This window comes from Nomascus leucogenys, chromosome 7b, assembly GCF_006542625.1.
Source record: "Nomascus leucogenys isolate Asia chromosome 7b, Asia_NLE_v1, whole genome shotgun sequence".
Lineage (NCBI taxonomy): Eukaryota > Metazoa > Chordata > Mammalia > Primates > Hylobatidae > Nomascus > Nomascus leucogenys.
This window is the reverse complement of record NC_044387.1, coordinates 14,062,177-14,074,423: the sequence shown is the minus strand read 5'-3', so window position 1 is coordinate 14,074,423 and position 12,247 is coordinate 14,062,177.

The following is a 12,247-nucleotide window of genomic DNA, read 5'->3' as shown; positions in this document are numbered from 1 at the left end:
TTAACAAGATCATTTTTTGGGTTTTTGGGTTTTTTTTTTGTTGTTGTTTGTTTGTTTGTTTGTTTTTTCAGACAGTCTTACTCTGTTATGAGGCTGGTGTCCCATGGCATGATCATGGCTCACTGCATCTTGGACCTCCCGGCCTCAAACTATCCTTCCACCTTGACCCCCTGAGTAGCTGGGACCATCCATGTGTGCCACATTGCCCAGGCTGGTCTCAAACTCCTGAGTTCAGGTGATCTGTTCACCTTGGCCTTCCAATGGGTTGCAATTACAGACACGAGCCACCGTGCCCACCTAAGAACATAGATTTGATTGAGCACCTGCTTCTGACCATTCAATGGCTTCCCATTACTCTTAGCACAAAGATGTAGGCCATGATGCTGCCTAAAGTAGCCTGTTGTGGCCTGGGGTCCTGTGAAGGCAGAGCCAGAGGCAACGTTCTGGGGCAGAGGGTTTCTAGGAAATGATTCTAGGAGCAGAACTGAGGATCCAGGAGGGAAGGAGGAAATGTTGATACAAGAAGTTTTTGAATGGGCCATCCATATGGGCAATGAGACCTTCTGAGGTGCCTTCAAGGAGCGTGCTCAGAATCTTTGTCTCCAGGGAGGAGATATGGAGGCCTTTATCCACTGCTTTAGCTGTGTCCCAGGGGTTCTGGTACATTGTCTCTTTGTTCTCATTGGTTTCAAAGAACTTCTTGATTTCTGCCTTAATTTTGTTATTTACCCAGTAATCATTCAGGAGCAGGTTGTTCAGTTTCCATGTAGTTGTGCGGTTTTTAGTGAGTTTCTTAATCCTGAGTTCTAATTTGATTGCACTGTGGTCTGAGAGACTGTTTGTTATGATTTCCATTCTTTTGCATTTGCTGAGGAATGTTTTACTTCCAATTATGTGGTCGACTTTAGAATAAGTGCTATACGGTGCTAAGAAGAATGTATATTCTGTTGATTTGGGATGGAGAGTTCTGTAGATGTCTGTTAGATCCACTCAGTCCAGAGCTGAGTTCAAGTCTTGAATATCCTTGTTAATTTTCTGTCTCGTTGATGTGTCTAATATTGACAGTGGGGTGTTAAAGTCTCCCACTCTTATTGTGTGGGAGTCTAAGTCTCTTTGTAGGTCTCTAAGAACTTGTTTTATGAATCTGCGTGCTCCCGTATTGGGCGCATATATATTTAGGATAGTTAGCTCTTCTTACGTTGATGTTTGTTGGTTTAAAAGATCTTTGTTGGTTTAAAGTCTGTTTTATCAGAGACTAGGATTGCAACCCCTGCTTTTTTTTTTTTTTTTTGCTTTCCATTTGCTTGGTAAATGTTCCTCTATCACTTTATTTTCAGCCTATGTGTGTCTTTGCACATGAGATGGGTCTCCTGAATACAGTACATCAACGAGTCTTGACTTTATCCAATTTGCCAGTCTGTGTCTTTTAATTGGGGCATTTAGCCCATTTACATTTAAGGTTCATATTGTTACGTGTGAATTTGATCCTGTCATCACAACGCTAACTGGTTATTTTGCACATTAGTTGATGCAGTTTCTTCATGTCATTATAAAGATCTTTATATATAAAAGTCTTTATATTTTGGTGTGTTTTTGCAGTGTCTGGTACCGGTTTTTCCTTTCCATATTTAGTGCTTCCTTCAGGAGCTCATGTAAGGCCGGCCTGGTGGTGACAAAGTCCCTCAGCATTGCTTGTCTGGAAAGGATTTTATTTCTCCTTTGCTTATGACAAAATCCCTCAGCATTTGCTTGTCTGGAAAGGATTTTGTTTCTCCTTTGCTTATGAAGCTTAGTTTGGCTGGGTATGAAATTCTGGGTTGAAAATTCTTTTCTTTAAGAATGTTGAATGTTGGTCCCCACTCTCTTCCAGCTTATAGGGTTTCTGTAGAGAGATCCACTGTTAGTCTGATGGGCTTCCCTTTGCAGGTAACATGATCTTTCTGTCTGGCTGCCCTTAACATTTTTTCCTTCGTTTCAACCTTGGTGAATCTGATGATTATGTGTCTTGGGGTCGCTCTTCTTGAAGAGTATCTTGGTGGTGTTCTCTGCATTTCCTGAATTTGAATGTTGGCCTGGCTTGCTGGTTGGGGAAGTTCTCCTGGATAATATCCTAAAGTGTGTTTTCCAGCTTGTTTTCATTCTCCCCATCACTTTCAGGTACACCAATCAATGGTAGGTTTAATCTTTTCACATAGTCCCATATTTCTTGGAGGCTTTATTTGTTCAGTTGTCATTCTTTTTTCTCTAATCTTGTCTTCACACTTTGTTTCAGTAAGTTGATCTTCAATCTTTGATATTCCGCTTGATCGATTCGGCTATTGATACTTGTGTATGCTTCACGAAGTTCTCATGCTGTGTTTTCCAGCTCCATCAGGTCATTTACGTTCTTCTCTAAACTAGTTATTCTAGTTAGCAGCTCCTGTAACCTTTCATCAAGGTTCTTAGCTTCCTTGCACTGGGTTACAACATGCTCCTTTAGCTCAGAGGAGTTTCTCATTACCCACCTTCTGAAGTCTACTTCTGTCAATTCGTCAAACTCATTCTCCATCCAGTTTTGTGCCCTTGCTGGAGAGGAGTTGCAATCATTTGGAGGAGAAGAGGCATTCTGGTCTTTGGAATTTTCAGCGTTTTTGTGCTGGTTTTTCCTTTTCTTCATCTTTGATCTTTGAGGATGATGACCTTCGGATGGGCTTTTGGGGAGGGGATGTCCTTTTAGTTGATCTCGATGTTATTGCTTTCTGTTTGTTAGTTTTTCATCTAATAGTCAGGCCCCTCTGCTGCAGGTCTGCAGCAGTTTGCTGGAGGTTCACTCCAGACCTTTTTTGCCTGGGTATCACCAGCGGAGGCTACAGAACATCAAAGATAGCTGCCTGCTCCTTCCTCTGGAAGCTTTGTTCCAGAGGGGCACTGACCTGATATCAACCAGAGCTCTCCTGTATGAGGTGTCTCCCTCAGGAGGCGCGGGAGTCAGGGATCCACTTGAAGAGGCAGTCTGTCCCTTAGTAGTGCTTGAGCGCTGTGCTGGGAGATATGCTGCTCTCTTCAGAGCCAGCGGGCAGGAACGTTTAAGTCCACTGAAGTTGCGCCCATAGCTGCCCCTTCCCCTAGGTGCTCTCTCTGTCCAGGGAGATGGGAGTTTTATCTATAAGCCCCTGACTGGGGCTGCTGCCTTTCTTTCGGAGATGCCCTGCCAGTGAGGAGGAATCTAGAGAGGCAGTCTGGCCACAGCTGCTTTGCTGTGCTGTGGCGAGTTCTGCCCAGTCCGAACTCCCCAGCCTCCTTAGCACTGTCAGGGAAAAGCTACCTACTCAAGCCTCGGTAATGGCGGATGCCCCTCTCTCTACCAAGCTCTAGTGGCCCAGGTCAACTTCAGCCTGCTGTGCTGGAGCGAGAATTTCAAGCCAGTGGTTCTTAGCTTGCTGGGCTCTGTGGGAGTGGGACCTGCTGAGCAAGACCACTTGGCTCCCTGGCTTCAGCCCTCTTTCCAGGGGAGTGAACAGTTCTGTCTTGCTGGGGTTCCAGGCACCACTGGGGTACAAAAAAAAAATTCCTGCAACTAGCTCAGTGTCTTTCCCAAACAGCCGCCCAGTTTTGTGCTTGAAACCCAGGGCCCTGGTGGTGTAGGCACATGAGGGAATCTCTTGGTCTGTGGATTTGCAAAAACTGTGGCAAATGCATAGTATCTGGGCTGGATAGCACAGTCCCTCCTGGTTTCCCTCGGCTGGGGGAGGGAGGCCCCTGGCTCTTTGCACTTCCTGGGTAAGGCAACACCCCACCCTGATTCTGCTCGCCCTCTGTGGGCTGTACCCACTGCCTAACCAGTCCCAGTGAGATGAACTGGTTACCTCCGTTGGAAATGCAGAAATCACCCACCTTCTGTGTTGGTCTTGCTGGGAGCTGCAGTCTGGAGCTGTTCCTGTTCAGCCATCTTGCCAGATCTTCCCTTATCTTTTTTTTGTTTGTTTGTTTGTTTTTGAGACAGAGTCTTGCTCTGTCTCCCAGGCTGGAGTGCAGTAGCACAATCTCGGCTCACTGCAAGCTCCACCTCCCGGGTTCACACCATTCTCTTGCCTCAGCCTCCTGAGTAGCTGAGACTACAGGCCCCTGCTTTTTTGTTTTGTTTTGTTTTGTTTTTTGTATTTTTAGTAGAGACAGGGTTTCACCGTGTTAGCCAGGATGGTCTCGATCTCCTGAACTCGTGATCCGCCCGCCTCAGCCTCCCAAAGTGCTGGGACTACAGGCGTGAGCCACCGCGCCTGGCCGATCTCACCCTATCTTAAGCTATTTCCAGAAGTAGAATGACTAGGTCAGAGGGTATTAACGTCTAAAAATATTTCCATACCTAGAACCACATTGTTATGCAAATAAATTGTATCAATTTACACTCACACCGGCTTTACAGGAGGGTGTTCATCCCTTCAGTCTTAAGAATTCTCAGTAGTCTTTCTCTTTAAAAAGAAAAACAGATCTTTACACGGAGAAAAGTTTTTCAAGTTCAGCTTGTGATTATCCTGCCTGCAGAGATGAGGGAAAAGAGCGAAAGTTGATCATGTTTAGGCATTACTTTAAGAAGACAAAAGAGCATTTTTCAACCACCCCTTCTGAGACCAGACTAAAATGACAGTCAAGGCACTTATAGGTATAATTGCAGCTGATATGGTTTTGGGCTGGGTCCCTGCCCAAATCTCACATCAAACTGTAATCCGCAGCGTTGATGGTGATGCCTGCTGGAAGGCGACTGGGTTGTGGGAGGAGATTTCCCCTTTGGTGCTATTCTCTTGATAGTGAGTTCCCTTCACCTTCTGCCATGATTGGAAGTTCCCTGAGGCCTCCCCAGAAGCTGATACCACCATGCTTCCTGTACAGCCCGCAGAACTGTGAGCCAATTAAGCCCCTTTTCTTCATAAATTACCCAGTCTCAGGTATTTCTTTTCAGTAGTGTGAGAATGGACTAATACAGCAACTAATGCTAATAGTGGCAAACATGTGTGGACTTTACTTTGCACCACTAACTGCTCTAAGATGTTAGAAAAAACTCACTGTACTCTTTCAAGAACCTTTGAAGTGTGTATCATCTGTACCACCATTAACAGATAAGGAAACTGAAACAGATGTTCAATGACTTGGCCAAGGTCAGAAATCTACTGATGGCTAAAGACTGGGTTCCTACCCAGTCATACGGATTCCAGAACCCACACACTGCCTCTGTACCTTCTCTGCTGACAATGAAAAACTTGAATGAGACCAACAGGAGATCAGAGATTTCAACAGATATTTGGAAGACAGAACTGGCTGAAGAAGTGACAACTGAATAGAGATGGGTGAAGGGAGCTGCGATCCACAGCAATACGGAGAGGACATCCAGCCAAGAAGAATCGCCTGCCAGGCAGAGCCTCAGAGAGAGGAGAAGTTCACCAGCCCCATGACCCATATAGGATTCAAGGCAGCCTCGGGTCTACACCAATGAAAAAATCAGAGAGTTCATGACTCAATTGAAAAGTCCCAGAAATAATATCTTTGTATTCTGACACTTTAGGGGATTCCCATTCAATCACCCCACAGGTAAGCCTGCCAGTGGACTTGTCTTCCTCCTACATAGGAATGGATCTAGGATCAGGTATATGAGAAAGACAAAATAAGGAAAAGACACCAAGACTAACAAATACAAAATGAGCCCAGAAGAAATGAATAATTTTAAAAATGGACAATAATTTTGAAAAACTCAAACTCATGTCCTTGGAGAGATTTAAGCTCATGCTGGCCAGGTGCAGTGACTCACACCTGTAATCCCAGCACTTTGGGAGGCCGAGGCAGGCAGATCACCTGAAATCGGGAGTTTGAGACCAGCCTGACCAACATGGAGAAACCCCTGTCTCTACTAAAAATACAAAATTAGCCAGGCATGGTGGCACGTGCTCGTAATCCCAGCTACTCGGGAGGCTGAGACAGGAGAATCGCTTGAACCCGGGAGGTGGAGGTTACGGTGAGCTGAGATCGTGCCATTGCGCTCCAGCCTGGGCAGCAAGAGTGAAACTCTGTTTCAAAATAAAATAAAATTGTATGCTTAACATGAGAACAAGATGTACTGAAAAGGGGGGGAAACAATAGAACAAAAAAAGTTCTTGGGAATTAAATGATTGACGAAATAAACAACTCAAGAGAGGGTTGAAAAAGTCTAGAAAAGCTTCCAGAAAATAAACCAGAAAGATGACAGGAGAAATGGAGCTAAAGTGGAAGTGAAATGTTACCATACATCATGATTTCCTGGAAAGCTACTTGAGAAAGAGCTGCAGGGGGAGTGGGAAGGACGTGCATGTGTGTGCACCCATGGTGAGTGGGTAGGGATAACCAAAAGAGAAAAAGACATGGGATCCAGGAAACAGGAAAATCAACCCAGTGAGAAGGGAATCCAAAGATCACGGCTGAGCATGCAGCAGGCCTACAGAACAACCAGTCCAGGATGGAATAAGAAGGGAAGGGTTCTGTGGGGACTTCACAGAATACCTCATATGATTCATAATTTGAGGGAAACTGAGGAAATCATGAAGGCAAACAGTGCCAAGGGGGGAAAACAAAGGCAATTAGAAACATCAGGAAAAACTAAAGCTGTGCCACAAAGCATGTGCAGCCATATTGTACAACTCAACTCTATAGTAAACAGTATTTAAAACATCACAAAAATGTAAACACGCTTGTTTGATTTTTAACTTTGAGCACAAAACAGAACATTTAAATACGAGAACCAAATAAACTTGTTGCCAATCAGTACCAAAATTAAAGTACAATGGTAGTGGTTGGGAAGGGAGGAACTGAAAAAGAAGGAAGATTAATATCCTCATTTTATAAAATGGGGAGTGAAGAAACACTGGCCATAGTGAGGGAGTAAGGAACAACATTGCAAGTAAATTGTTTACAGCGACAAAGTTTCTAATGGAGATTATAAAACTAGTGATATAATATTAGGAGAGGTGGGGAAGGGAGTTAGAAGTGTAAAGATAACTTAATAAAATAATAATGAATAAAAATATTAATAATAAAAATAGTAATAAAAAAATTCTATCCTAATAGGAGGCAAATAGTGATGTCTAAATTTCAAAATGGAGAAAAATAAAAATGCAATAGCTTATATTTATTGACCATCTGCTTTGCACCAGGAACCTTCTAAATGCTTTGCAGGCATTAACTTATTTTTAGTTCTCACAACAACTGTTAGAAAGATACTATTATCACCTGCACGTTTCAGATGAGGAAAATGAAGCTCAGAGAAGTTAAGCTAGTGACAGCACCCAGCTAGGAATTCAAACTCAGGCTTCCTATCTCCAGAGCATGCACTCTCACTATTTCATGTCCCAGCATAATTGTTCAAATATATTTATTTACTCCCTAAAGAAAAAGCTAGGGCCGGGCATGGTGGCTCACGCCTGTAATCCCAGCACTTTGGGAGGCCGAGGCGGGTGGATCACCTGAGGTCAGGAGTTCAAGACCAGCCTGGGCAACATGGTGAAACCCCGTCTCTACTAAAAGTACAAAAATTAGCTGGGCGTGGTGGCACGTGCCTGTAATCCTAGTTACTCGGGAGTCTGAGGCAGGAGAATCGCTTGAGTCCGGGAGGTGGAGGTTGCAGTGAGCCAAGATTGCGCCATTGCAATACAGCCTGGGTGACAGAGCGAGACTCTGTCTCAAAAAAAAAAAGAAAAAAGAAAAAGCTAAAATTGGGACTAATTGCTCTTAATTTGGGTAAGTGGAGCCGTCTGTACTAATTGATTGATTGACTGGGAAGGGGTAAGTAGAGCCCTCTGTACTAATTGATTGGTCTTAACCATCTGCTGCACTCACTCATTACTTTATTTTTTTAAGTTAAGAGGACAGAAGTCAGTTTATAGTAGTTAGTAACTGCTAACCTCAATAGCAAGTTAGGTTCTGGTGTCACTTTCCTTAAAGGTGATGGAGCAATGTGAGCCTGTGCTGGTGAGAAATAAGCCTGCCTCTGATATGGAAGTGCTGGGAAGGGAAGAGTGTAGTCCCTTTAAATGATATGGAAGGGGGAAGCTGAGCGCAGTGGCTCACACCTGTAATCCCAGCACTTTGGGAGGCCAAGGCAGACAGAGCACAAGGTCAGGAGTTCGAGACCGGCCTGGCCAATATGGTGAAATCCCGTCTCTACTAAAAATACAAAAATTAGCTGGGCATGGTAGCGGGTGCCTGTAGTCCCAGCTACTTGGGAGGCTGAGGCAGGAGAATTGCTTGAACCCGGGAGGCAGAGGTTGCAGTAAGCCATGACTACACCACTGCACTCCAGCCTGGAGACAGAGCAAGACTTCGTCTCAAAGAAAAGAAAAGAAAAGAAAAGAAAAGAAAAGAAAAGAAAAGTAGTGGGGGCCTCACACACAGTTTCCTGGATAACAGGAACTATTGTAAGAGATCCCCCCAAACCACAACCATGCAGAAAGAATCACAGCCCTGCACAAAGGCCACCTCTATGAGGACATCTGCCCAACAACTGTCTGTTTATCCTTGAGCTAAGGTGACCCTGTTATTAATTCTTGTACCTAGGGATCATTATTTAAAATAACTTACATAATTATCCTCATTTTGCCTTTAAAAACCTCTGCTTTCGGCCAGGAATGGTGGCTCATGCCTGTAATACCAGCACTTTGGGAGGCCAAGGAGGGCGGATCACCTGAGGTCAGGAGTTCGAGACCAGCCTACCCAACATGGAGAAATCCCATCTCTACTAAAAGTACAAAATTAGCCGGGCGTGGTGGCACATGCCTGTATTTCCAGCTACTTGGGAGGCTGAGGCAAGAGAATTGCTGGAACTCGGGAGGCGGAATTTGCAGTGAGCCGAGATCGCGCCACCACACTCCAGCCTGGCTACAAAGTGAGACTCCGTCTCAGGGAAAAAAAAAAAAAAAAAAACCTCTGCTTTCCTTTGTCTCCCTGAGTCTGCCTGTGGTCCCACCATGGGCTGTCCTGGCACATCATGTATTCCCGGATTTACAAATCCTTCTGCTCATTTTGGAATAAACTTGTTATCTTCAGAGACTCCCTCTCTGCTGTTATTTCAGGTTGACGATAGACTCCCTGAACGTAATCTCATAGCGGAGAAACCAGAATGGGGACTGCAGACTCAAATCCAGGTGAGAATCAGGTGTCTCTTAACTCCAGGGACATGGGACGTGAGCAGAGACCATCCATTTGGAGATTCCAAGGATCTACTGACTATGAATAGGGTTCAGCTTCACCGTCGACACTACAGGAAAAGTCACCCAGGATGTCTGCAGCTCCAGAGGAGGAGGCTTGGGCCAAAATCTTGGGTCCAGACGCAATTTCGGCCACTGAGAAGGCAAACCCAACTCGAAGAGGGAAATGAACTCTGAAATTGCTTTGGAAGATGTACGGTGACGTCGCCAGCACCACCTAGTGGAAGCTGGAAGTGTCGACAGCCCCCCTCACAGCCACCACCCCCACCCCGCCCTGCCCCGCCAATGGAGAGGTGTGCTTGGCCAGGTCATGCCCGATGTCATTGTCTGTGTGCACCATGACAGGGACCCCAGCGCCCTGTTCTGCTCTTTTTCAAGGCACCCTGGAAGGAGGTGGCGAGCTTCAAGCTGGGCATTTGACAATGGGGGCTTCTGAAGGCATCAGTGGCTAGCAGAGACAAACAGCTTAGGACTGCAAAGTGCAGAGGAAGGGAATTGTGTTTCATGCCCACAGCCCCTGGGGACCCCGTAGGAGGCTGAGGGAGCAGCCACTGGTCCCGGCCACTCACAGCCCGGCCACTAGCAGCGTCTCATGGACAATCCCTTTTGTCTTTCCTCAGATGGAAAAATTGGGCCCTGAGTAACAGGTGTCAGCTTCAGGAAGGTTCAGAAGTAGGTATAAAAATGACAAACACAATCAAGCTCATAATATTCTCCTGCTGAAGTCAAGACAAATGTATGTTTCATTTTGATGCACATATAACATTTAAGAGAACTGGACTCATTCACAGAGTTAACAGAGTAGTTTTTGGATTCAAATTTGAAATAGGTAATTGAGTAATTGATTTAGATGCAGGATTTCAGCTTGAACGCCTCTCTGCTAATAGGTACTGAGGGTGCTGCAAATAAGCTTTAGCCCAGGGAGAGGGAGAAGCCTCTAGCTCAGTGGATCCCAAACAGGAGAAATGAGGAGGGGAGGGGAGGGAGGGTGCTGTGGGCACCCACAGCACCAGGATCTCTGGAACATGCACCAAGGGGCACTGCCAACCTCTATCCCCTTCCCTCCAGCAGCCAATAGACAAAGGAGACTCTTGTCTGGAGTCATTGCGGTGCCAAAGCATGACCTTAAACATGATAGCACCTTGGCTGGGCGTGGTGGCTCACACCTGTAATCCCAGCCCTTTGGGAGGCCGAGGCTGGAGGATCACCTGAGGACCTGAGGTCAGGAGTTCAAGACCAGCCTAGCCAACATGATGAAACCCCGTCTCTACTAAAAATACAAAAATTAGTCAGGCATGGTGGCAGGCACCTGTAGTCCCAGCTACTTGGGAGGCTGAGGCAAGAGAATCATTTAACCCTGGCGGTGGAGGTTGCAGTGAGCTGAGATCGGGCCACTGCACTCCAGCCTGGGCAACAGAGCGAGACTCTGTCTCTAAATAAATAAATAAAAAAAAAAATAGCATTTAGCTGCCATGGAAAACTATATGGCAGTTCTTTGAAAACTTAAACATAGAATTACCATAGGATCCCTCAATTCCACTTCTGGGAATATACCCAACAGCATGAAAACAGGGATCTGACCAGATATTTGTACAGCCATGCTCATAGCAGCATCGTTCATCATAGCCAAACGGTGGAGGCAACCCAGGTGTCCATTGACAGATGAATGGATAAGCAAAATGCAACGTGTACGCGCAGGGAATATTACTCCGCCTTAAAGAGGAAGGAAATTCTGACCCATACTACAACAAGGATGAACCTTAAGGACATTCTGCTAAGTGAAATAAGCCTGTCACAGAAGGACACATGCTGTATGATTCTGTTCATGTGAGGTTCTTACGGTGGTCAAATTTATGAAGATAGGGAGCAGAGTGGTGGTTGTCAAGGGCTGGGGGAGGGAGAATGAGGAGTTCATGTTTACTGGGTACAAAGTGTCAGTTTTGCAAGAGAAGAGTTCTGTGGATGATGGTGGTTGCACAACAGTGTGAATGTAATTCCACCGAACTGTACACTTAAAAAGGCAAATTTTAGGTTATGAATATTTTACCACAATTAAAATCTTTAATTAAAGTCCTTTCAAAGCCCAACCTTTGCAGAAAAAAATAAGAGCACCTGAGCCCTTTTTGGTTTGCAAAACATTTTCACACACATAGTCATACATGCTTCAGCAACGGCCCTGTGATAAAAACATTTATTAATTTGGCTTCCCAGAGGAGAAAACCAAGGTTCAAATGGGGTGAAATGGCCAGGTGTGGTGGCTCATGCCTGTAATCCCAGCATTTTGGGAAGCCGAGGCAGGTGGATCTCCTGAGGTCAGGAGTTCGAGACCAGCCTGGCCAACATGGAAAAACCCCGTCTCAATTAAAAATACAAAAATTAGCCAGGTGTGGTAGTCCACGCCTGTAGTCCCAGCTACTCAGAAGGCTGAGGCACGAGAATCACTTGAACCTGGGAGGCACAGGTTGCAGTGAGTCAAGATCACACCACTGCTCTCCAGCCTGGGTGACAGGGACTCTGTCTCAAAAAAAAAAAAAAAAAAAAGTCCAGGTATGGTGGCTCATGCCTGTAATCCCAACACTTTGGAGGTCAGGAGTTTCAGATCAGCCTGACCAACATGGTGAAACCCTGTCTCTACTAAAAATACAAAAAATTAGGCGTGGTAGCAGGCACCTGTAATCCCAGCTACTAGGGATTACACGCCCGGCTAAATTTTTTTGTATTTTTAGTAGAGATGTTGGCCAGGCTGGTTTGGAACTCCTGACCTCAGGTGATTCCCCTGCCTCAGCCTCCCAAAGTGCTGGGATTACAGGCTTGAGCCACCATGCCCAGCCTTGAACCAAGGTTTCTAAGATGCTCTTAGCCTCCTTGAATCTGGCCTAGCCCACCTTTCCATCTTAGCTTTTCTGCACAACCGCCCACAGCTAGCCCAACCTATGCCTCAGCCAATCTGGTTCCCAACGACGCAGAGCTGGCATTGGCTGCGGAAGCCAGGCCTAGTCCTGTCCAGGGCCCCCCTGGCCACAGACAAATGCTACAGACACGGC